Source organism: Anopheles merus, chromosome 2L, assembly GCF_017562075.2.
Source record: "Anopheles merus strain MAF chromosome 2L, AmerM5.1, whole genome shotgun sequence".
Lineage (NCBI taxonomy): Eukaryota > Metazoa > Arthropoda > Insecta > Diptera > Culicidae > Anopheles > Anopheles merus.
The window spans coordinates 28350397-28376371 of NC_054083.1; the positions used below are offsets into that span (position 1 = coordinate 28350397).

Genomic DNA, 25975 nt, shown 5'->3' on the forward strand with positions numbered 1-25975 from the left:
CTAGTTTTTTTGCCACCGCCGCTGCACTGCTTAGCATATCCTTGCACCGCTAATGAACAGGCTGCACTCCAGGCTGCAAGTGTTTTTGCGCATCCTCTTAATGTGTTTTGCTTTTGTGTTTGTGTAACGGTTGGCAGTGTAGCGGACACGATGTGTTCACACTCTAACTTTAACCCGGACCGGCACCTTCTATTCATGTATTCGACACAGCTAGTGCAGCTTCGGAAAAAAAGGTCAAGTACGTTTCTTCTACCTTTCCAAACGAATGCAGAGAAAACTAGGCAAAAGTGAAAGCCTCACACACAGGACGGGCCCGAGCGCATGAGGAAACATAACAAGATTGGCAAAAGAGGCTGGTGCTACATCTTCCATTCTTCCTCACTTTGCTGCACATTCCGGCGATTTATTTGTCCGCCGTGTGTTTTGATGTGTTATGTTAATGTATTCATTAGGAACTTTCAGGCGAGATGCGGTCGAGGCAAAAAAAAAACAAAACCCAAGGGAAGCAAACGATACTGGATATGCTAATTATTCGTTAGAAGCGCACTACACTCAACTCATCCGAACTTGTGTTTTTTCCCCATTTCGCTCTGAAACTGAGCGCGAATGTAGGTTAACTTCAACTTCGCATTAAACCATCTCCTCCAAACAGGCACAGCGGCGCGCATTGGTGTGTGTGCGTGTGTGAACAAAGGCTAACACCCTCGTCTGCCGAATTCACAATTCGCCGCCCGTTGGATAGGGAGATGAAACATTTTATTTAATCATGTCACTTGGTTCTTCTGGCTCACGCTCGTCAGAACCGCGGTTGCGCGCCGTAAAGTCGCAGCGCTCTAATTACTTATCCAAACTATGGCACGCGGAAGTCGTAATTAATGCTAGCAAAGGCTTCCGAGACGATGCGTCTAAATTAAATTTTTTCAACGTTTTCTTTTTCTATTCATCATCATTCAGTGCTGTTTTGAGCGAACCGGATGTTATCTTAAGCATTTAGAAGACACATTTATGGCACCGTTTTGCTCGGCGTGTTTGTTTTTTTTTTGTGACGCATTGAGTGTGAGGAATTGGTATGTAATTTAATTAAAAATTACAATACAATAGAACCAGAGGCAATCAACCTTAATTTAGGGGTTTAATAGTATTCTCTTGAAAGTTGAAAGTAGAAGATTTGGTAATTTTAAATGTTATGAAACTTTACCCATTAAACTACAAGTTTGTAACGTTCCCATGTTCTATCAATATTCTATTTCAATTCGCCGAATGATACACTTATCAAAAGGAGCCTATCGTCATCCAACCAATGTGCGAGCGATACATATCGAGACTAAATGATTTGTCGAACCGCACAACCGCACAAAAACATCTTGTATTTCGCTCCATCGAAAAAGGACAAGTGGGCAGCCCTCACACCACAACTAAAGATTGTGTACGTGAGTGTGTGTGTTTTCTTGGGAAACATCTCATCTCACTTAACACCGTCAATTTTGGTGTTCGAGCACCCCACTTCCCTGGGTTGTGAGACGACATATGAGTCTCCTTTTCTTTCCCATTCTACTTGCGCCCGCTAAACGATGTTTGAAAGATCGTAGATGTGTGTGTGTGTGTTTTTTTTCTCCGTCTCACTCTCCCAGTCCCTGCCACACCGTCGAGCGACATTTTCGTAAGCACCGTTTAAGTGTACCTTCGATGACAAACGCTTCCAAGCCGCAAACACATTTCCACCACCAAGGGGGTTTGAGGAAAGCGAAGAAAGCGGGAAACGAAAACTTTGACATTATTGTACGCCAAAGTTTGCTTTCTCACGTGACCTGGCATAAATTCCACCCCGAACCAGGCACGTTTGGCTGCCAGTCCATTCTGGCAGCGCGTGAACCGGTGGCACTTCCGAAGCGATGGAACGATTTCAAGTATCGGAACCCGAATCGCTTGACGCGATACCCACTCGCAAACGGGGAAGCGATAATCGGGCACCTGGACCGGATGTGAATATTTTGCTTTTCACTTCTTGCAGGTTTCTCAATAAAAATACACACACACATACGTGTAAGATTGTCTCGAATACACTTTCCAACGATTCGAAACCATTCGAAGCAAACCACTCTTGAAGGGACGCCTTCGATGATGGGTGACACATTTCAAGTGATTCTCGGTGTGCAGCAGTAAATGGGAAACCGAAATTGCTATATGCTTTACCAACCCGCAACCGGAACGTGTGCGGAAGCATTTTGCTTGACGGATTTGAACAGCAAGCAAACCGGAATTTGGTTACACAAATTTTGACCACAGTTTTGCATTTTGGTTTTTATGCTTGCTTTGTGTTTGTGCCGAAAACAGCGACAAGTGCTCTCCATGTAACGATGAAGTCACTTCCAAAATTAATTTAATATTCAAAACTCAACAGCAAAATGCCGTCGCCCGCACAAATCTGCGTTTCGGTACCTTAATTTTCCGACTAATTTGCAAATTGTTTCTTGGGATAAACAGAGAGATAGAGAGAGAAAAAACGCTCTGTATTTATACAAACCATTCAACCACATACACAGCTTAAACGGCATAATGGAGCTTTCTGCCCGTGTGCTTTGCGTAAGGGGAGTGAGTGCTGTGCCACCATCAAATTCACACAACTCTAAAGTGTATTTACCCTCATTCATATTCATGCGCATGATAAGCGGTCGGGTGCACCACCCAGTCACACATGAGTCCCCATTATGTCGTACTCACTTTACCTCGGCAAAACGCGGAACATTTATCCATCGCTTGTCGCCAGTCCTTTGCCGGTGGTAAATTTAAGCTTTCATCCTTTGCCAGGGTAACTATTTTGGGGCCAGTGATGATTTTAGATTTTTCTTATTTTGGTGTACAACCTCTCTTTTTTTCCTTTTCTTACATATTTTTGTACAATTCCCCCAACAACAAAAAAATCCCAAAACAGATGCACATGAACAAGAGCGTATAAAAATAAACAAAGTTCCTTCAACGCGCCCGAAAGTATGCACAAGTAAACACACTTTATCATCACTTCCATTCATAAATGTGCTCGCCTTACTCTGCGCAGGAAACCATGGAGCCTTGCGTTCTCGTATCCGTGTCGGTTGCCATGCTCTTTCACGTTAATCTATCTCCCGAGCAACTGGTTGCTCGGAATCCAATCAGTCACGGTAGGTTCATGAGAGCCAAAAAGCCACCAAACTGGGGTGAGGGAAGGAAGGGTGCGAAACGATTCCCTTTTTTTCTTCTCCAGCCCCTACTTGTAAGGATCGTGATTGTGTGTTTTTGGAGGTAAAATTTGGCATCCACTCCATCACAGAACTGATTTGTTTTCCATTCCTCGCTAGCACTCGTTCTATTATTCGCAGGTCGCGTGATACTTAACCGTCGGAATATAAGCTTTCTGAAGCATTTCAAGAAGTACACTTTTGAATGAGTTGCGGGATGACTTTTGTGAGCATTTTGTTATGCTTCAATCGCAAAACGTTTCAATCATTCAATGCTCATTACACATTCTTTTGCACAGATATCGCACATGTATTTGTTCTGTTCATGTATTGCCACGTCCCACTCAAAAGAAGATGTTAATTTATTTCATCTTTATTTAAGATAGAACACAAAATATCTCAAAAAATCTATAAACTCTGAATAAACCTTCAAACGTACAGCTTTCACCACACAGTTGGTCGATTAATGTTGCAATAGAGATAAACGATTAATCATCCCGCTGCTTTATTGCCTGACTATCCTCATTCGCCGCAAATGCCAGATGAATGATGTCAATGATGATGTCAGATTGTCTTGCAGACAAAAATGCAGACGAAAATCATCGATCAAATCACAGTGGAATATCACCTGATCGCAACCAAATGCAGTGAAATTGTTCAAAGATGTAATCTTTGTCAAAATGAATTGTTTCTTTAAGATGAGTATGTGGACGGTTCCGTCATATTCCGTACATTTTATATTTCTTCAGGATGATTAATTTGCAAGTATTTTACTGCAAAACGCATTCAAACATCTAAATTTTCACAAAGTTTTTTAAAGGCCCTTAAACAAAATGTTGATACACATACACAAAATGTGCCAAAAAAACACAAATATTCTTTTGTTTCAACTCCATCTCACATTACAAATTCTGCAACCATCCATTGTCAGACGCTACATTTAATGGAAAATGAAAACCACACCATTCCTAACCGTTATTATGCTGTGAAAAGCAGGAAGCAAACAGCAGTAAAAAGGCTTTCATGCCCGTGCTCTCATTATTGTCTTAAACAAACAGCAGTGAGAGCTTTCTGATGGTAGTTTTCATTCCATTGTCGTTCTACACATTACATCGCTACCACAGGGACAGGGACATGGGTGGTACACGAAGGCGATGGAAATTAGCCTGCAGCCAATTACGACCTGATTGGAAATTTTCATCGACCACGGAGAATGCGAAACGAAAACAAAACCATACATACCCGCCGGTATGCCACATTCATTCCACCGGGCTATGGAAAAATGCTAAGATAGTATAGAGTGGTGCCAGAAAAGAGCAGACAACAGCGTCCGTAGGGGATTGCAGAAAACAAAACCATTCTCCAAGTACCAGTTACATTTGGCCGGTTGGTTCTATTTTACTTGCCGCGAGTGAAAGTTATTCACTGCAGATGGGGGAGAGAGACAAAACAAAGACTTTATACAAGTCTTGCAGCTCATCTCTTTCCAGATTGTTCGACCAGGCTAGCTAATTAAACCTGTGCACTCCCCACGTGTCCGAATGAAGCTTTCAACCAGAATGTGTGTACTGCTACTGGCAAACATCGACCCAGGACATTTCGGGTCACCACCACAGGACTGCACTGTGGTTTACCTGTGGCACCGAACTGCAAATTGCATCCGTTTTACAGCATCGTGGCCTGGGGAAGGCAAACAAGCAGGAAGTTTGGTTGAATGTGTGCATGTGTGTTGAGATTTCGATGCTTCGAGCTGTTTTCGATCGCGGTGATACTTCCAAACTAACACTACTAGCATCAGTTGGTCCTCTTCCAAATGATGATTAAATCGCTCAAACACACACACACGAGTCGACCACAACGCGACTAAACCCTCTCGTACCGGTTTGCACCACCAAGCAAATATTTTATATTTCAACAGTTTATACATCATTTCGTACGACACACAGTAATTACTTGGAACACAAAACCCCATTTCGGATTGAGATACTAGAATACTATGTATAGTGAGAGTTTGTATAAGAGAGAGAAAGAGAGAGAGAGAAAGAGAGAGAGAGAGAGAGAGAGAGAGAGAGAGAGAACGAGTTAGTAAACTACGCCAATAAGAAAAGATTTTGGCACGGATTACAACTACACAGAATGCTGGCCCACCGTTAGGATTATAGTGAACAAGGAAGACGTTCTTCAGTTGACAGCTCTTTCCGTGATTGTACCAGCTTCAAATAAATCGTAGTAAGTGCTACAATGAGATAAGTTCTGTCTTCGAACTTGTATTTTCAATTTACTAAGAACAAACCATCCTACAAAGAAGGCGTTGTACACCGAGCCATTAGCAATGTTGCACTACCATTGACAATCGAACGGAAAGCACACAAACTGATAGCATTTTACAGATGAAACTGGTTTGAAATTTACTTGCCAAGACACAATACAGCCCAGGCCCCATCGCTTTCGGGACACTCGACTCGAGGCCAAAGACAAACACTGCTTGTCGCTTGCGAAACGCCTCAAGCTTCGCAGCCCGAAACCGAAGCGATGAATTGGAAAAGTTTATCGTTCCATTCCCGTTTATTTGCCGATGCTTTATGAGCTTTTCGAAATTAATCTTTTCCCAAAAGACACTCCCCCGACACAAGGGAAGTAAGTGATTTTATTGTTCCGTGGGGTTGTCTCCCGATCCTCGTTTCCTATCGGCAAATGAAACAATCGCGTCATCAACAGCGATTGTTGTGCGCTATCGATAGAGCTGTTCGACAACCGCACTGCACTGTACTGTGTTTTATCGCTCGCATTCACTTTATTTTGTGGAAAAATCCTCATTTACCGAAAGGTTTGTGTGGAGTAACTTTGTTAATTCATTCGCTTCAATTCAACCGCTTTCATTCGCGATCAATTGTTTATCGCAGCGTTTACCCCGGAGATGGAGAAAAGAAAGATAAAAATCGATGAAACCAGTTGATAAAATTGAACTTACAGCAAACCCTCTTGAATCATTTATGAAAAGCCGGTAATTTCACACGGCACACCATCATCTGCAGCGTACATTGATGGAGTACACAACTGCCGCTAAAACTGATCGTAAGATCGTGATACTGTATATGTACTAGTTAATAGCTTCTCTTTCAAAGTTATCGTACCGAAACTAGGATAACCTTTTATGTCGTACATGAAGCCGGTGTGCTGTTCGACGGTTTGATGGCTAACGTTTTAGCTACATGTTAATAGCCATTAATCGTTACATACAACGCGTTTCGGCGATGTTGGGAGATGAATTATGGCGCGTAGTAAGATGCTTCATTCGGAGTTTAGGCCAAGAGGATCGTTTCACTAAAGGTTGTGATTTGCTATCACTTCTTTCAAGTTGATTGATCGACCAACAAACCATTTTGCACATTTTGCAACAAATTTTTGTGATGATACAAGATCAAATGCATGTAACAGCTGACGAGTTATTTCCATTCCAATATCTTTTCCTCGAACAAAATGATAGCATTCTACGAAACAACGATCAAACAGACTAAACCGAACCTTTCTGTACTCAAACACACACATACTCACACACAAACTCACGCATTCCGGTCGATTGCAAGGATCGAATTCCAGGTGGCTTTGCGGTGCGGTTTTTCTGGCTTGTGTTTCATTACCGATTCTCCCTTTTTTACCCCCTCAGGGGTGTACCTTGTACGTGTCAGCCGAACAACAGCATCAACAACAACAGGCAGGTTCGGACGAGCATTCGAAGGTTAATTACACGCGTCGATTAAAGCAAGCAGCGCATTAAAAGTGATGCGTTTAAGAGGAGATTCCCTAGAACGGCAAGGGACGGCCAATCGTCGGTGGTCTTGTAAAGGACTGTGTATCAAAGTGTGCGCTACGATCATGTTCTTGCAGGTAGTCTTTAAACGATCAGGAATAGCAACATGAGTAGCTTAATGTGAGGATTCGTTGCTTGCACCAAATCCTAGGATAAAGAATTGAGATTATTGAAGTGAGTGAGTTTTAAACTTTTACTATTCGGAACAAAATCATCTTTTTTAAAAGTTCATTTACAGACAAAATCCAAATGATGATATTTTGATAACTTCACGTGAAACTCAATGATTTAGGGAATAATGATACTGGCAAAATGAAATCATCATAAAACAAGACGAACATTTGTTACCATCGCACCTAATTTCCTGATGGCATTCGCCCTTATCAGGCGCTTTCTCTACGCCTAAAAGATCAAACTTCGCAACTGCCCCAAAAAAAAAATAGGCGTGCTCGCACACATCGACCCTAACTGTGAATGATCTCATGTCATCCGGCGAATCAAAAGTCTTATCTCGCCAACACCCTATACTTTGCGCACATTAATAAGATCATCGTCCACCCGAGCGATGATTAATCACTCAAACTTCACCCCGCCAGCAGGGAAGGTGAAGAGAAAGAAAAGAAAATACGCGCTCACACACAGAACACCGAAAATGCCAAAAATGCCTCTGTAGGCACCGACCTACGGAGGAGAAAAATTGCAGCTCATTTACCGAGACACGGTCACCGTGGTAACGAAATAGAAGACTGGCGAAAAAAAACTGCAAGCACCATTCCAGAACCATCACCACCACCATCTGATACCAAAGCTTTGTAAATCGTAGTGGAAACGGTTTGAAATAAAAAAGAAGAAACCAAGTAAACTCTTCGAAAAGATCTTCAAAAACGTCCAACGCTTCGGGCAGCAGCAGCAGCGAAAAAAAGGTGAAACAACTCGCAACTTAGCAGAACGAACTGACTTGCAGCTCTGCGTTGGGTGTAGGCTTTTTTGTTGTTGCGTTGCTGCTCCATCAACTATTGGCTGTTGCAAAAGCTTCTGTGTAGCTGCAGACGCTGTGTGCACCTGCCCTTTATGCCCTGGTTTGTGAAGAAAAATTCTGCCCGCTGCTCCGACAAAAAAAACTCTGCCTAACTCTGTGTAAGAAACGAAACATACACACACACACACGTACGGATATTGAGAGCCCATTCCTTCCCAATCCAGACGGGGGCAATTTCTTTTTCCCATGCCCCGGGAAGCGTTCCCTCGAACCTCCTCCGCAATGGCGCGCGGTACGATGATGATGCTCCGGTTTTTCCTCTCCAAGATAGCAGACGATTACTTCGGGCGCTTCGATTATAGGAGCCGCCTCTTTGCCGATATTTCGACACGCTTCCGTCAGCACGGTTAGCTGCTCAGCCAGGCCCAGCCGCCCAGTGTGCCCGTGGCGTTGGTTGGTTGTAAAATTGATTTTCCATCCTCTCAAATCTCATCAAGTCTGGCTTTGGTGTGTATGTGGCTGAGCCGCTACACGCCCTGTACGGTGGCGGTACACTCGAGGTTTGCACTTTATTAAGGAGAACTCTTCAACACGCTTTACGACGTCTGCCAGCCCATGGCGAAATGAAGCATCTTTATCCGCGTTGTGTATGGGTTGTGTTGCAGTTGTGGAAAGCTGAAAGCATGGTGCAAGGTAGAATTGAGTCTTTAACCGACACTCTTCAGTAAGACTGTAGTAAGAAAGTACATTTTGATTCCGAAATAGCTTCAAATTTCATAAAATAAAAGATTTTGTTGTTGAAAAATGGTGTAGGCAGAAACCTAAGTAGCAACTACGTCCAGATTCTTCTTCACGATCATGTCATGCCCCATCCGATCAACGTAATCGAAAGATCGATCTCGCTATATTATACAAACACACTCAACCCTCACAGTACTCTTGGAACAGAAAACAGAAGCTTCCCTTACTCATATTCTACACCTTCCAACTCAATGCCAAGAGATTGAATCGAGAAGATTTTTCCTTTCGATTCAGCCTTAAACCACGATGACCTAGGCAGAGGGGCCTCTTAAGCTGACGCGAATGATGAAGAAAAATGAAGCAAATCTCTTAATAGCCCTGTCCGGCATTGGAAGTCGACATTAAAAGAAAGGTACCGCCCGAAACGAGCCGCGAACGGATGGCAACACGCAGCCGCGGCAGGCCGCCGATTTGAATCGATCGATCCATCGATCGGTTTCGAACAGCGGCGAGGAAAAGCAGAGTGGAATCGCATCGAATCGCTGCTGCTGCTGCTGCTGCTGCTGCACGTTGTTCTCGCTGTTGAAGTATTAGCGATTTATGGTCGGCTTACGAGGCCGGAATGAGCTTTGCTCATGACGTCGGGTGCTGGGCACGACAAGCAGGAGATTCTGTACTACTTCTCCTAGGTGACTTGTGAAGATGGGCCCACACCAAAAAAGTGCAGGAAAACAATCTCGACAGTAAATATAAGAAGATCCTGGGTTGGAAATGATTCTCCGAGAAGCAGTACGGCATTAGAGATTGATAAGTTAGTAGAAGTTGGTTGAGCTGGCAAGCTTTAGAAAAGGCTTTATTTGGGAAGAGATTTAAAGGTTATATTTTTGAATGAAACAGAGGAAATTTCAACCATTTCTACTAAAAGTGAAATAGATTTCATTTTATCCAAATTTGCTTTGAAGCTTTGAAAAAGGTATTTACTTTATGAGTTTCAATTTTAATAAAGTAAACAACTGTAAGAGGTACACACAACATAACACACAGAAAACGACAAAACAGAAATTAAGTTAAATTACCGAAAATCTCTACTTAACACTGTATTTAAACACTCCACAAAACCTTTCAACTAACACACCCAAACAGGTCAATGACGAACATGGAGCAGAAGAATTAAAACCCCCAAGTAAATGCATTTAGCGAGCCCATTTTTCATCATCAGTTTCGATTTGGCCAATTGCCAGCGTGCACCGAAGCGATCTGAACCCGATCGGGACTAAAAGCTTCACCCGTCCCCCTGATTGGCGTCACATTGATGCACCGTGTGGTATATGCACCGCATCAAGGGGTAGGAAGCAGTGGCAGTTAACATGTACTCCGGTGGCAGCAGTATCTAAGCTTTCGCGTCGAGCGCATCGAGAATCGTGAATGTCATATTTGTAGTGCAAAAGGAAGGAAACGCCGAGAGAAGAGGGGGTATTATACCGTCTCAAGACGATCGCCAAACAGTGCACGACGATGTTGTGTAATTAGTAGAATTCGCGGGGGCTAAATGGTGCTGTAGCTAACGTGAAAGAAATAAATCCAAATAAAAGCTTGCTGTGTCTGTTTGGGGAAGCATTTGCTGCTTCTCTGCATCCCACTGCATACGCTTTCATGTTGTTTGCTACTGTTGCTGAGGATGATGATGATGCGTGCAGTGGCTGAGGATTTTGGGAAGGTCCCTAACCAGTGAAGAAAGAAACGAAAAATCCCATCCCCGCTTGCAAAGAGAGCGCAAGCAATTGGCTGTGAATTCAATTTTCTAAACAGTAATTACCGGTACTTACCGCATGGCAGTGCCTCTTAAATGGTTGCACCGGTTGGAAGGAGGGATAGCGTGACATAATCGTGTAGTTTTGCAAATGCACGAACCGATCGTGATTTTGGGTGGCAATATTTTGCAGAACATAATTACATCGTGCCAGCGCGGAGGCAAATCGTTGTTACAGTTTTTGCATCGTGTTGGGAAATACAATATCGTCGTTTTTCGTTTCCACCCCGCAGTCTAGAGTTGCGCAGTTGGGCAAAGGTTTACGTAAAGGAAGCACAAATGCTTGCTACAAAAATGCCAATAATCAAATATGGTGAGCACTTAGGCAGTGGAGCTTGCAACTATTTATTTTCGGCCTATATTTGGTAATGCTTATTCGGGTAGGGAGGGATAGAGAATGAAGCAATATTGTTGGGCACAATTGTTTTGTATTCTTATGCAAACATGACAAAATGCGAGCAAAAGTTAATTTAAATAGATAATTTGGTGTTTGATGTATTTTTGAAATGATCACCAACACCGTCATTGCCTAATTTATAGTTCATTTATTTTATTTTTAATCCAAGGAAATTGAAAGCATTTGTAATTTATGTAATTTATTTAATTTATAAGCATATATTGGAAGTTCAAGCCCTAAGTGGAAAATTGCAAGCAAAGTGTAAATATTTGCTTGCACAAATCGACGAAACCAAATTGAAAAGAACATAAATTTTAGTAGTTTTTGCCTCGTATCCATTTGCATAAATTAAAAACTTAATTATATGCTTGACATGGTTTCCTGAATCAACTTGATAAAGCAGTACAATGTACTTAAATGTATCAGGCTGCTTGCACCAGTACTAAATACAAATACAAAGATCCACTGACACTTGTAGAATTACACCATTCGATTGACTGATTCCATTATACGATTAAAAACTTATAGAGAATGCTTGTAATATTCCACCAAATCCATAACATTTTTCAAAACTATGTATTTATATTTTTTTTCTTTGTCTTACTGTTACTTAAAGTTACATCACACAAAGTTGGATAATAAATCGTAATACAAATATCAATACAAATAGTCGGCACAACAGATCATAGACTTTTAGAACTTATAACACATTGTAATACAACACATAAGATTCACAGAAACCATCTCTTAATGAAAGATCCTGCTGTCTCTAACAATAAAGAGTAATGAAAATACTTCAAAACACAAAACACCAATATTGGAACCCTTTCCGTTTTAAGTTTGTAGGATGAAATTTCAGACTGACAGCTGTTTCCATTGTATAGCAGTTTTCGAGCAGCTATCTAAGTGGGTATAATATACAGGTCTGTTTCTGAATGAAGATTTTAATAGTGTTTTGTGTATTCGTCAAGCCTCCAGAAAGCTTGTTTGAACAAACATTTTCACTCGTTCTGTCAAAAAGTGATGTTCAAAATTGGTTATAAAAACATGCTATGAGACCACCTGGACTACATACACTTTGATTCTGGATTCCATCACCTAATCTCTTTAATGCACCTTGGGATAAGTGTAAAAATCACCTTGTTTTGCCATTTTTCGAGCAGGTACTCGAATCTAATTCTAGCTTTGAGGCTAGAATAATCTAGACAGAAAATTGCAGGCTAGTTTTATGTGTGGTTTTGTATGGAGTGTTCACATGATTTCAGCCTCCAACTGTCAAACTCCATACAAAAATGAAACTAGAATCGTGAAGGGCCCCATCAGTTTCCAGTTTAATAATAAGAGAATGTACAGTCAGAGATAAATAGAATATCATTTATACTTACTTTAGCGCTCGATGCCTCAGCTTATATGATAAACAAAGTTATATAAATTTCTTGTTTTCTCGGTTTTCTCTGTAACTTTGTAACTCTCTCACGGGCAGGTGATTTCAAATGATTATTTCTTCGCAATTCCAGGTGCACTTTTCATTAAACCTTTGCGTCACTTCCCCTTTTTCTTAGAGGAACCTTGCCAACACTGAAGTAAAATTTATAACAACAAGCCACAACTCACACACACACAGCCACAGACGCACACTCCATAAACCTACCACAACATCGCACACAAACAACACTTATCATCCGGCAGGCCAACGACCGGCCAAACGCTTCGGCGCGAACGAATCCCACACACTGCCGCAATACACTTTTTGCCTACTCTGGCACTGGTTCACCTTTGGCGATCGAAAACACTAGGATTGTGCGCACCACAACACGAACACTAAGCCGCTGCACTAGAGATTGCACAAAACCTGGATCCCCGGTCTGGAACCTGCTGCTAACGTGGGGCCATTGGAACGGGGCACACACACACACAAAAAAATGGAAAGAAAACACACAAGAACATTACTTTCAAGGCGCTGACATCAGCGTGCTTGCACCGTGCAAGGGCCGAGGATCGAGCGCACACACACAAACACACACACACACAACGCACTGGGATCGAACTGATCCGTCCAATCGTTGTCTGTCGCATTTGAAGAATGGAGAAATAATTTAATAGAGAAGGCAGGAAAAACGGAACATGAGCGCGGCGAGTGAGCGAGTGAACACGGCCACGATTCTGGGGAGAATTTTCGTTCAAACCGATTGGCGCAAGGCAAGGGCAACTCACAACGAATGCCGTTGCGCGAATATTTGTCGCACGCAGATGCACGCAAACGGATCGGTCCGGACACACTACCAGCAGTACCTCCCTCAACCGAATAGGGGTAAAAAGGGATGACAAAGTTCCGCGCGAACGCGTGTGAGGATAGGTAAGGCCGGAGGTGGTTATTTATGTACTTCGACCGCTTCCGATACCGGTTCCTTAACTGCTCCGGACTGTTCGGGCTGGCTCGATTCGGGTGGGAATGGCTGTTGGTTTGTTTTTTTTTTTAATTCATTGCCATTTATTTTTCTATTTATTCATTATTCCCACCCGAAGAAACAGTAACGGACGGACTTTTGGCACAAGGCAAAGGTGTTGAGTAAATAAAAACAGAAAACCAATCTTTTTTATTCAATGAAAAGAAGCTTGACAAAGCTTGCAACAAGAGAAACAGCTTGTAATGAACATTACTTTTTATGATATTTTTTGAGTGTTTTGCTATCTTTAAAGGTATTTCCCAAGCAAAACTCTTAGGTTCGGAAACTACATTAAAGAAGGGAAGTGATTGCTGATCTTCAGACTGCTTGGGGTGATTCACATGTAGCGCTAGTCACTGTGGGTGTGAGATCAAATCTCAACAAGATCGAGTCCCTGCTGTGTGCACAAGTCTATCCCTCTAGTTGTGTGTTTTTCAACAGGCTATTTTTACTTTTCTGGCCAAAATTGTTGCATTTGATTATTGAAAATCAATGCAAAATACTTTTTTTTCATTTCTGTGCGAATTAGACTGATCTGTTCGGCTTTCTTCTTCATTTCATAAAAAATAAAGCATTTATCTATTTAAATCGATTTACATTTTAGCCTATACCCGCACATTATTAATTGGGTTAAAATTGATAAAACAAATATGTTCACAATCTGCGTGGACCTTTTGCGTCCCAACGGATTTTCGTAAGCTTTCGGCCCGTTCCACTGCCTGTAACGAACGCATCGGTTGCCAATTTCTTACGGCTAACATATTTATTTCCTCCTCCTTCTCCTCCTCCCCATCCGATTTGCATGCGAAAGCGATTATGCGTGCGTGGGCACGGGCTATAACGGTTCACATTTCCAATCCTCACGGGATGATTTTTATTCTCGTGAGATTTGCGACACCTTCCAGCACCCGCTCTTACCGGACCGGGCTCCCTGTTCCTTTGCCACGCTCCAGTGAGATATTGAAATCGATATACTTGTACGCACAAAAAGGAAAAAAATAAAGAAAGAAAACTAACACACACACAGTCAGAGAAACGAGCTTGAAGACGACGAAAAACATAAAATCTGTCACAAACAGGTTTCGGTGATATAGCGGCAAGGGAATGCCGAAATGCAATTGGGGAATGCTTTAGCCGTATAGCTGATTTGCCTGCCAGGCGGCCATTTTTGCGAAGGCAACATTAAAAAGCACACACATTCACACACACACCACGGTCATCCGTAGCTTCTCTGCGTTCAGCCATGAAAGGCAAGGAGACATTCCCTACCGCGGGCATTAATTAGGTATCGAAGCAGATTTATTTGCCAGTTTAACTGCTTCAACCGGGCCAACAATTACACCGTGGTGCATGTTTAATTACGCCGTATATCATCGCGGGCTGGGAGGCAACGTTTTATAGACCCGTTTTGTCATAATCATCCCATTAAAACCGACCATTTCGGACCAGCAGATTTGAGAGCTTTCAATGAAGCGCCAACAGCCCAAAACCTGCCGTAAACACAAATGCAGCGGAAGAACGAGCAATCGGTGCTCGGAAATGGCGATTATGGCTCGTAAAAATATGAAAACTGCAGTGCTATTGAAAATTATGTCCGAAACGATGCACACCGGCTGAAAATATTGACTGCATTAAGTAATTAATTCCAGTAACAAGACAACATTGGAATTACGTTTACTGCAAAATGACTATTCCAGCATTAATATAATTCTAGCTTCACTTGTTTGGTTTTATGGAAGCTCCTACCAGTTATCCCTCTCACTCTGCTCTAGAGTTCACTCAACCTAGACAACCGCTGTCAGTGCCTTTAGCTAGTGCCGCCATAAGGATCCTGACCTTCGTCTAACCCCGTGCAAGGATTTGGAGCATTGTGACATGACACCAAGACCGATGGCTAAGAAACGTCATTCTGTGTCTTTCACTGCTAGACGGGAAGTCTGCAATGGTTCACGACACATGAGCTGGTCGTTCCAAGCAAGCAAACAAACAAGGTCCCTCGACTAATTGCATTAATCGTACCAACAAACGAGCAACTGGAAAGAAATATTGCTACTACAGTGCACAGTGCAAACCTAAACTAGAACACCACCTCAAGCGATAAAGCATTGCCAATTAGCAATCAATCGTAGATGGTGCTATGATTCGTGGCATGATCGGTTTCACGATCGTTTGATCAAACATTACTCACGCACGTTTTATCGCAATCACTCTTTATGCGTTTGAATCAAGACAAGCGCTCGTTCGCCGCTCCTTGTGCTCTCACTCACTCTCTCTCTCTCTCTCATCTAATAAACTCAACTCAGTGAGCAATCAACAACACTTGATCATTGGGATGAAAGATCTCGCACATGGCGTTACATTGACGGGCCCTCTAATCATTTCTGTGCAATCTTTTTTTTTTTGTTAATTAATACTCAACAGCAAGTCACTTGCAATCTTTCCCTTTGATTTCGTACGATCACTTCACTTTTATCTGCTTTAATTATTTCACCTGATGGCAGTGTAGATTCTTTTCCTTCGCACACAAACACTCTCACACACACACTAACAATTAAGCGCACAATTATCACACAACAGCACAGGGGTAACACGAAGCGTGCAGTGTTAAGAATGTAACATCACACTGGTACCATAAACAATTTCCACCACGGTAACCGTGGACGACGAAAGCGGACGCGCGCGCGCATCCACAACAAACCGGTCGATCCGCTCAAGAGACACGCGCTGCCAGCCAACGTTACCGTTCCGCGCGAGAGCTTTCCGTCAAATAATGCCGCATTTAAACGCGTCCAGATGCCGGGTCCGGTTGCCCCCGCGGGGCAGGTCTGCAGACCGGTCCGCTTCAATCGGAGACCGTGCATCGCTCGGTGCATCGCTCGAGCGTCAAGCGAAATGGGTGCAAAGAGTGCAGGCCGCTCATGGCGAACGCTTTGAAAACGAAGAACATAAAATGTGTGGAATATAACTTTTGAGAGTTTAAAATTAATTTAAAAAATTGTTTAAATTTAAAAACATTTTATGCAAAAGACTTGAATAGTTGTTGTAGACATTAATTTCATTCATGATTTAATTTATTTGAACTGCTTTTTCGGCAGTATGTCATAAAACTCCAAAATTAATCACCCAAACCATTCCCATTAATTATTATCAAAGATTTTTAAAACAGAAAGCCAAAATGTATAGTTCATGAAATTATACTTATTATGAAAGCAAATCAAAACAGCTTAAAATCCACATCAGTAATCCTCTCATGAGCTCTGCCACAGAACTCGACCAGAGTGCCCAGTGTGCAACCGTCCTGATCGAGTACACCCTTTACAACTACATCAAGCGACCATGGCCCATAGGGGACCGTGCAGCAAAAGGCCTCGTCCACCGTTCGGCCCTGCTGTGTTGTGCAGTGTTTAGGGCCCGTTTTCATGTTTCCTTTCTCTCTCATTCTGTTTTAAATTTTCATCATCATCCGTTGCTCTTTAACCCGTTCCCGGGGCACACAGCTCGTGTGTTGAGTGCTACCCCGCTTACGGTCATGTTACTCGGGCCCTGTGGTGCCTGTGGTGCTCTTTCCCATTTTCTCAAGCTTCTCACTCTCTCTCACTCTCTCTCACTCTCTCTCACTCTCTCTCTCTCTCTCTCTTCTCTCTATCTCCACACACACACACATACTGTTCTGGAGCGATTTCCGCTCATTCACCCCCAGCCAAAAAGGAAGCCCCATTTCACCTGAACTCGTTTCACCTTGACGAGTCATTTTCTTCCACTCTCCCCTTTCCACTCCCATGCCTGGTCCACCGGTCACCGGGTGCTGTGTGCTCTGTGTGGTGTGGAGACCTCAACTCCCCCTCCGGCGCGGGTATGATGGAGATCCGTTTTCTCGTCTCTTCCGTTCTTCCTGCATTCGTTTTCCTTTCCGTTCCGTTTCGGAAAAAGGGGGAATTCTTGTGTCATTCCCGCCCCTTTGCTGCCTGCTGGTTGGTTGGAGCGGGTTGGTTTCATCCCCATCTTTGCATAGTTTTGCATCGGTGGCCTTTTTTTCCTTGCTTCACCGAAACTAACCTACGCCTCGAAATTGAAACAGTACGTGGTTATGTGTGCAGAGCCTTCACTTTACACAGCGGCTCCCTATTTTCCCTTGCTTGGTGAGTTTGTCCCTAAAGACTGTTAAATAGTTTCAAAACATGCTGTAATTGTCACCGTCGAGCAAGACAGAAGAGGAAAATCTTCTTACACGTTAGCTCAATCATTGACATGTCATTGTAATTGTTTTAATGTTAAAGAAATATCGAATGGTATATTGTTTTTTATTATTTAATTTAATTTGCTAGGATAAATTGTCGGACCTCCACAGGTCTACACAAACAGCTTAACTAATACTTATTCATTGAAACTACCAAAATGTAAAGGCTGACGAAAGCGATCTTGAACACTGACGTCGAAACATTGAAATCAAATTATTTGAAATTTACTCAACACTCGACTGTTAGCAAACTCACCGAAACAGAGAACCCTCTAGGTGGATTTGAATGTTAATTCCCACAATGTTTGGATGCTCTGGATGATTTTATGAGGCAAAAGAAGGCAAGAAAACAAAAATCCCACCACACGACGATAGGTTTTATGTTTTCCAAATTCCTTCACCTTCTCTATTACTCCACCTGCCACCTGGTTTCCTTCTTGCCTCTTAGGCCCGTGTCTGCCAGCAGCACTGTTTCTTATTTTTACCCACTCCTTCATTCTGTAGCCCCTTCTCTCTTTTCTGCATCTTTATCATCTGTGAGGTCTTGGCTTGCCTGCGCCCGCTTAAATCTCTCACCAAGATCTGCTCATACTTTAATTCGGTGATCTTTCATTCACATTCGCTGCTTTAAGTCTGAGCAACGTTCGTACCACGTTCGCGCTGTCTGGCAGGCGCAGAGCATGGCCGGTTGCTATGATACCTACACTAATTCTACCGTTTAAGCATCTACAGTGCATGACCAGTCGGTGGCGATACTGGATAGAGGAGTTTGTTTCTCAGTTTTTTTTTCTATTTATTTTCTTTTGTATAATTTTTTATACTAATTATTTCGATAAGATAATGTGTGGTTGTTCTTTTTTTATTCTTCAAATAAAAGTAGCAATCAAACGGCTCTAAAGCAATCGTTTGACCTCATGCCGGCAATCAGACCTCAAATACCGTCAATCTGTCTCGACTCACCTCAATCAGTCGCCCCGGACCGTTACTGCGTCACCGGGTCAGCAGGTTTCGTACAGCGGTGGAATGTGGCAGCAGCCACACGCCCTTCTTCAAATATTTTAAAAGCTTTTTGATATTGCCGTATGACAGCAGGTAATGTATGCTAATTTTTTTTTCTCTCTTTCGTAGCATGATTAGCATCGTACAGGAATGTGGCATTCAAGGTAGACAAACGGTGCTTGCCAATGCCAAAAGGCTAGCTGAATAAACAAGGTCGTACCAGGTGGTTACCACACAGGAGGGCAAATTATGCAGAAATAAACATGGATTAGTGTTGGATGTTTGGTTGTTGTTTTGTTTGAAATGATACATTGTTGCTGTTTAGCCATTTCCACATTAAGCAAGGTGAACACTTAGCGTCACGTCGTACGAACAACATGTTCATCATAGGTTCAAACCCCGTATGGATCATGTTTCATATTAGCAGGACTGACTGTTATTGTATAACCAAGCTCATTAGTAGTGACTATGGCAAGCCTAGGAAGCGGTCCTATAGTACAGTCGTTAGCTTGCACGACACTTAGCCACGACTTAACAACACGCCCGTTGTGAGTTCAAGTCTAGACCCTAGACCGTTTACTCGTAGCAAGTACTGCCTATTCTGCTAGGCGGTTCTGCTGATAGATCTCGAAAGCCTGTACATGCCGGCATGTCCACGTAGGACGTTACGCCAAATAGAAAAAGAAGAAGGATGGCCTAGACTCACTACGGCTATTGCGTCAAATCATAAGGAAACAACTTAAAACTATATTTTATAATCATTATAATAATTATTAACATTCGATTACATGGTGTGGTGCATTTGTTACGCATACGGGGCCGACTTTTGACGAAATTCCGATAATGTTACGGGTATGAAAGTATGTAAAAAAGTACTTTGAAGTCAGTCTTTTCAAAGATGTATCCCTTATTTCATCTAACTTAAATCTATCTTAAATGACTCTTTATCTGACAGTGTAGGATACAATTTAGGTTAAAATACTTCAATTTTCAAGTCATATTTCAAGAAGTATTTTTACCTTTGATTTACAGTACCGAGATGAACAAGCATTTAGATGAAGGAATGAAATGATAAATGAATTACGAGCCATTTAATAACGCAGCTTAAAATAAGCACTTACCTTACAAGTTAAAACTTTCGTTTCCTTACCACTTAAAACATACGCAGCAATAAACCAAAAACAATTAAAAACGCCATCAACCATCGCCATCATCCTCGGTAAGTTTTCTCAGAAATCTTCGATTTATTTTTCGTAAATAACGTAACACTTTCACTTTGCTTCACCCCGACTGCACCGGAACCCCCATTTGCTCCAGTACATTGTCCATAGACACACACACACATCCAGGGAGCGATCTGCAATCGTTAGGCTGCAAAACAATGCACCGAAACTACCATCAAGAATGTATCGGGATTCAGCCCATTACCCACACCCACTGTACTAAGTGTTTCATATCATAACCACCGTATTGTATGAATGTATGCATGTATGTATGTATGCGTGTATATATATAATATATCGAGTACAATTTTCTTCGTCCCTAATTACCATTCATTGGATAAATAGTCGATCCTTTGATTCGTACGTGATGTGTTTCTTTATGTTGTTGTGTCTTCATGTCGATTCTTCTGGCTGCCACATGTCACCACGCCTTTCTTCGCTACTCTTTCCACCCTCGAGTCTTGTACACTGCTCGACGGGGAAAAAATGCACTACACTGCAAGAAAATTACACTACTAACACGAGTGATTGAACTCGAACGCGCTAGAACACCCAACACGGGCGCACAGTACAGTTAAGAACAAATTCACCTGCGATCTACGTGTGTCGGGGAATGTAAGGGGTTGTCAAACTATTTTGTCAAACTATTTGTTTTTGTTTTGTTTTTTTTTTTTTAAGAGCTGCCTTCACTCAAGCTGTCTGTAGAGAGTCCGATGCCAACAGGGCAGAAAACTTTCGACCTGAATAACACACGGGTTACGGGATTCCGTTTCCTACCAATGTATTTTCTTCTGGATGGGTTAGTGTCTGCAGAGAACTCCCGATCGCTTCTTAATGTCCTTAGTTTCGTACCCTTCTTTGTTGAACTATTCTAAGAATGTATATACGTGGTAGGTTATAAAGAGTATAGGTCCTTAGTTATACTTGTTTTACATCAAATGTTTGATTCAATAAACTCGGCTTTTCCATTTTGTCCTCACCAGTTCTAAGCTTACTGTTGTAGCTCACTGTAGTATGGAGAAAGTGTTTGAGTGGGCAGTAGTACATAAGAAACCATTGTTCAATGAATGAAAATCCTGTAAGCTTTTCAGTTGATAACTAATTACTGGGTAACTGCCAATCAAGCTAACAATTTCAGGGTTTTCGGTTTACAAGTGTATTGGAAGACTAAAATTCGTTTGTTTCTTCATAATATTACTTTCCAGCTTAAAAAACGTTTTTCATGAACACAACATTCGGGTAATTTATTTTGAAATGATACAACCTCAAAGCTGTGCATGAAGAACCAACAATTCGTAAGGAGAATATCTCGTTTCGTTACATAAATCATCGGAAAAGGATCCATTTAAATGTTCTACTAAAGTTTAACTTTTATTTTCCTTTCCAACACACACCCTCACTCTTATCTTCCTCTTTCAAAACGCTTCCCATTCCATACTAACCACCGTTTTATCGCCTTTAAAACAAATCGTGACGTACGTGACCGTTTCCAAATGAGAGGCCGACCAACCGATAGAAACGGAAAGGAAGAAGGAAATGGGTTCATCCGCAATATTCTGTCGTTTAATCCTACGTGTAGGTGAGGTTTTAGCCGAGCTTTTGCACCGGTAATCTCATTTTAATAGTCCTTCGGGAAACTTTTTTTTTTTTGTTTTTACTATGGGAGAATATGCATGAGGGAGCGTTCTGTTTTTTGTTTTTTTTTTTTTTGTTTAGACTCTTGATAAAACAAATCTCACCCAAAAAAGCTACGGTTTTCGGTTTATATTTCCTGCCCATCTGTAATTAATACTTTGCAGATTGGTTGAAATGAAAAGTGTACCTCCAGTTTGCTTGAGCCACGTTGTGTTATTGGTGAGTGTACATTTTAAGTCTGTTTTGTTGCAGCTTTTCATAATACCGCTGTACGCTTCCTATCGTGTTGAGCTGTGTCGAATGGCTGTGTGCCACAGTGCTGTCACCGTTCGGCAAGTAAGAACATGTTTTATATATTCACAACGAACAATCTGACAGATTTGCTACGGATCTAATCGAGAACGGCTCGATCTGCCGGCCCGACGAACGGAAACGGAAATGTTTGCTTAACGTAAAACACTCCGGCTTATCGCTACACTAAACTGCACCTTCATCTAATAGTATCACTAGTGCTAGCGTTTGGAAAGTTTTGTTGTTTTTTTTTCTCTACACTACCATTTGATATATTTCCTTCTGGTCAGCCCAGTTTGAGTCCTTATCGGTGTGATATTTTTCCTTCGATATTGTGTGTCTGTTTGTTGCAGACTAGCTTATTGTTTTGGTTGATGTTGTTGTTGTTGATGTTGTTGTTGCTCTATTCTTCTGCTTTCCATTCTTCCCAACACTACGCTAAAAAGTTTGATCCGCTATGTATGTAATTATCCCCTGTTTTTTTTTGTCTAACTCATTCCAACAGTTTTACCTCACTGTGTTGTGGCTAGATGGTGACCTTTAGATATACTTTTTGCCAAGACCCTTTCCGCTTTCCCCTTGTTGGAGTGTGTCATGAGTGATCTGTCGCGAAGATGTTAGCTGCGATGAATCATCAAGATTTATTTTGCCTGTGAGAAAGTTTATGAAAGAAATACTGTAATTGCTTTTTACGATATTAAAATTTCAGCGAAATAATTCTTTCTGAAATGCTGCAAAATTTTACCAAATCATAATGTATCAAAAAAATAATAGCAGGTTTTCAACAAAAATGAAGTCTAATGTCATTATCGTCATTGTTTGCTCTAAATTTTCTACAGATTTAACCAGCCCATTTTGCAAACTTATTGTAGTGCACGCTTCAGATTACTAATTTTCCACAATGTGACCGTACGCCTTCAACATATTCCCTCCCAAATCCATTTAACCTCCAGTCAGCCTCGCCTCTACACCCGCGACAATGAATAACGATAACCATTGGCGTCGTGGAAGCTTGAGAGATAAGAAACAACTTTTCCCATATCGTTTCCGCAAAAGCTACGCCAACTTCATCCACATTCGCACGCCCAGCGCACAAGGTTGGCATGGGTCGAGATAAGACTTGTACAACTTTCCCCGATGAAAACCCACCCCTACCGCAAAAGGTGGAACAATTTTGTTTTCCAATTTACGCAATTTTATCGAACCGCACTGATAACACACACACACACTTGAACCCGTCAAACGTCGCTCAAGCCGTTCGTATTACACAGTAGTCGAACAGCACCCAGCAGCCCTAAATATGGGCGACCCTACCCGCAACTTCAGCGTTCTCGATCGATTCCTAGCCCAAATTCCTAGCTGAAAATAATGCCGGTAGCCGGAGAGCCCGTGCCCGTGGGATCGATACATACCATGGTGTGTGGCGGGAAAATATTCTCGACGTCGGCTCATGGCCGGCGGAATGCGGGCATGCCAAATCCCGTCCAATTCGGGGCGACCATCTCACCCTCCCCAGGTAGCGCGAGATTGATGTAACACGACAGATGGAGGTTTTGGTTTAAGTCGGTTCCATTTCCACGGGAACGGGTGGTTCGCGAAAGACAAACACTTAAGCTGACATTGCTAGCGGTTAGGGAATGTTCGGTTGCTGCCTTTCGGTGGATTGGCCTTTCTATCAAAGTATCGAGAGGTTCCTAGTTTTGGGTTTGAAAAGTAAAAAGAGCGTGAAATTTTCACACACATAATCGGATATTTCCTCTTCCCCTAATTCAATTGTGTTTATCAAAAGGTGACGAACAAAAGTTTCAAAAGCTCCTCAAACAGTTCAAAATGGCAGCAACTATGCTCTCCGACGCGCAACACTCAGACTCATAATCCAGTTTAGAACCGTCGAGGCATTTTATTCAAATGAGCTATTCAGCGTATAGCACTCTGCCCCAAAACATTAAAGGTTGCTGCATTGGATGCCCACCCTAGCTAACTCCACTAACACGAAGCTAATAGAGAAGCTCTTTGTTGTTTATTTGTAGCAAGAAACACCTCACATTAACGATTTGTACCCCATTTAAACCGACCCAAACCATAACCATTTCAGACGAAAACGCATGATGCTCTAGCACGAGCATAACCTCTTTTATGCTTCACCTACCCACAGCATACAAATTAAACATCACTATTCAATCACCTTTCCCTACGCATTAGCTTTTAATAGCTACACATTTATGGTACCGAGCGAAACCACAAACCACCCGGCGCATACATCAAATTGAGAATAAAATGGAAAATCCCCGGCAGGCTTTCCAGCACCCAGAATGCTGTCCGCCGCAGTGAACGAGACCTCCTGGGGCAAAACAGTTTGCTGCCATTCCACTTTCAGAACGGAGTTAAGTGATACGAGTTGAAATACCAATTACTGAACAAGATCAACTATGCCTTGTTGAGTCATGGAATTTTCTCATAAAACATTTTCCCCTATCATCAAGAATGCTAATTTTTGTCAGTTTTCTTACGTCGAGCAGGTATTTATGTGTTTGTGCATAACTTAAGACTTTTCAGAATTAAAGATACAAAGCGTTCCAGACCATCCGTAACACGCCACATTCCAATTTGAACCTTTTGATTCAAGGCAATCGCGACGAAGCAGCACTTTTAATTGATTTGTTTTAGCAAAATCCCTATTAATTAATTAAAATGGCAAAAGTTTGCCAATAAAAATCAATGGATTATATATGGATGCTCTGGTCTATTATGGGGCGATTTTTTCCACCACTTCATTAAGTATCCTCTCCACCACCCGCTCATTTCACCCACCGTCAAACTACACCGACTGGTTAAGCACCGCATCCCGTTGGTTTGCTAATGAACTGATTTATTGTTAAAAGATAATTTAATTTACACCCTTTCGAAACGTTCCATCCACCGAGAGCACCGGGAGCTGGTTCACTCTACACCGCCGGGTTCAACCACAAAGTGGAGGTCATTTCCGCTCGGACCGAAAGCATCCTTACGGAACGATGTCTCAACTTCCGATCAGAGGGCAACGGCTATCAATCAGGTAGGTTAGAACGTTCATACAAAACGACCGGTAGACCCCGTATCACCCACGACGGCGAGCAAAAATGGAAAATTAATAACTCTTCTAAAACTCGTAACCGAACTCGAGAACCGGGCTTCTCATTTGCTAATGGGATGTGTGTGCTGCAAATTGCATAACACTAGGCGCCTCACATCGAGGAAATGAATCGAGGGGTTCCGTATTACAGTAATGGATTGCCCAGAAGCTAAACCAGACACAGCATTTAAAACAAACGCTGCTCATGGCGATGTTTTGTGAATGTATAGCAGGAAATTGATTCGTTGGAAATCAAGCATATAATAGGAAGCATCGTTACCTGGGCATTTAATTATCACCATCGTTCGTTGCTAATTGTAACACGTTGAAATATGTTTCTTTCCGCTTTTTATTTCATAATGTAGATCGGAAAAGAAGAACAAAACATACCACACCATACAACATTGTAGCATTATGGTTTCATTGATTCCAGTTACAATAGAATGTTAATTAACCAAGCACAAACTAACACGCAAACCAGGCAAATCACAGTTTTAAGCATCGCCTTGTCGCCTGTCACCTAATCGGGCCTTTTAATTGACATTAAATTTGCGAACCTACCCATTTTCACACCCACCGAAAATGTGAAGAAAGCAAAAAACCTACACGTAGGACGTGAAAACGCTGGACAACCACCCATACCATCTTTCATTTATCCTTTCCGAGGATTATGGTGCAGGATTATCCACCCGTGATTGAATGAAATTACCATACACAAATATGCTGACCCCGTATTCACCGGCACGATCACGCATTTTTGGGCACCCGGTTTGGTCATTATCATCCTGCCCCACGAGGGCACCACGATGGACGGATGTCAAACCATCGCTTAGTCGAGGTGACCGTGCCCACAGCGCCTAAACGGGGTCGAAAGGCTCCGTGCTATTAATCGTGCTGATCGAATTAAGTGGCGGTACCGCTTTATAATTCATCCGACAGGCTACAGCATCGCGTCTGATGATGGGGGTTTGTAATTACGTGCCGAGCTCAAAACACGGCTCTTTTGGTTTTGGTTTTTGTGTGCTTGGTTTTTGCCAAACGCTAAGGGATGCATTTTACCGTGTGCAATTAATTTAAA

At 42.2% G+C, this 25975-nt stretch overlaps 2 protein-coding genes across 10 annotated transcripts in view; both read right to left on the minus strand.

The window, feature by feature from the left end:
- Positions 1-16155, minus strand: part of LOC121594935 (tensin-4-like) — a 61082-nt gene extending 44927 nt beyond the window's left edge. For 2 of the 6 annotated variants that reach the window (XM_041918787.1, XM_041918785.1), the window contains exons 1-2: positions 15892-16155; positions 12339-12831 (exon numbers count right to left, since the gene is read on the minus strand). The gene's annotated coding sequence lies outside the window, so the exon portion shown is untranslated. Of the gene's footprint in view, positions 1-12338; positions 12832-13167; positions 13553-15891 lie in introns of those variants that run through there. The other 4 variants (XM_041918790.1, XM_041918788.1, XM_041918786.1 and 1 more) reach the window with 4 other exon arrangements.
- Positions 16156-21510: 5355 nt separating this feature from the next.
- LOC121594934 overlaps positions 21511-25975 on the minus strand; it is a 55731-nt gene continuing 51266 nt past the window's right edge. For all 4 annotated transcript variants that reach the window (XM_041918784.1, XM_041918782.1, XM_041918781.1 and 1 more), the window contains exon 8: positions 21511-22435. The gene's annotated coding sequence lies outside the window, so the exon portion shown is untranslated. The remainder of the gene's footprint in view (positions 22436-25975) is intronic.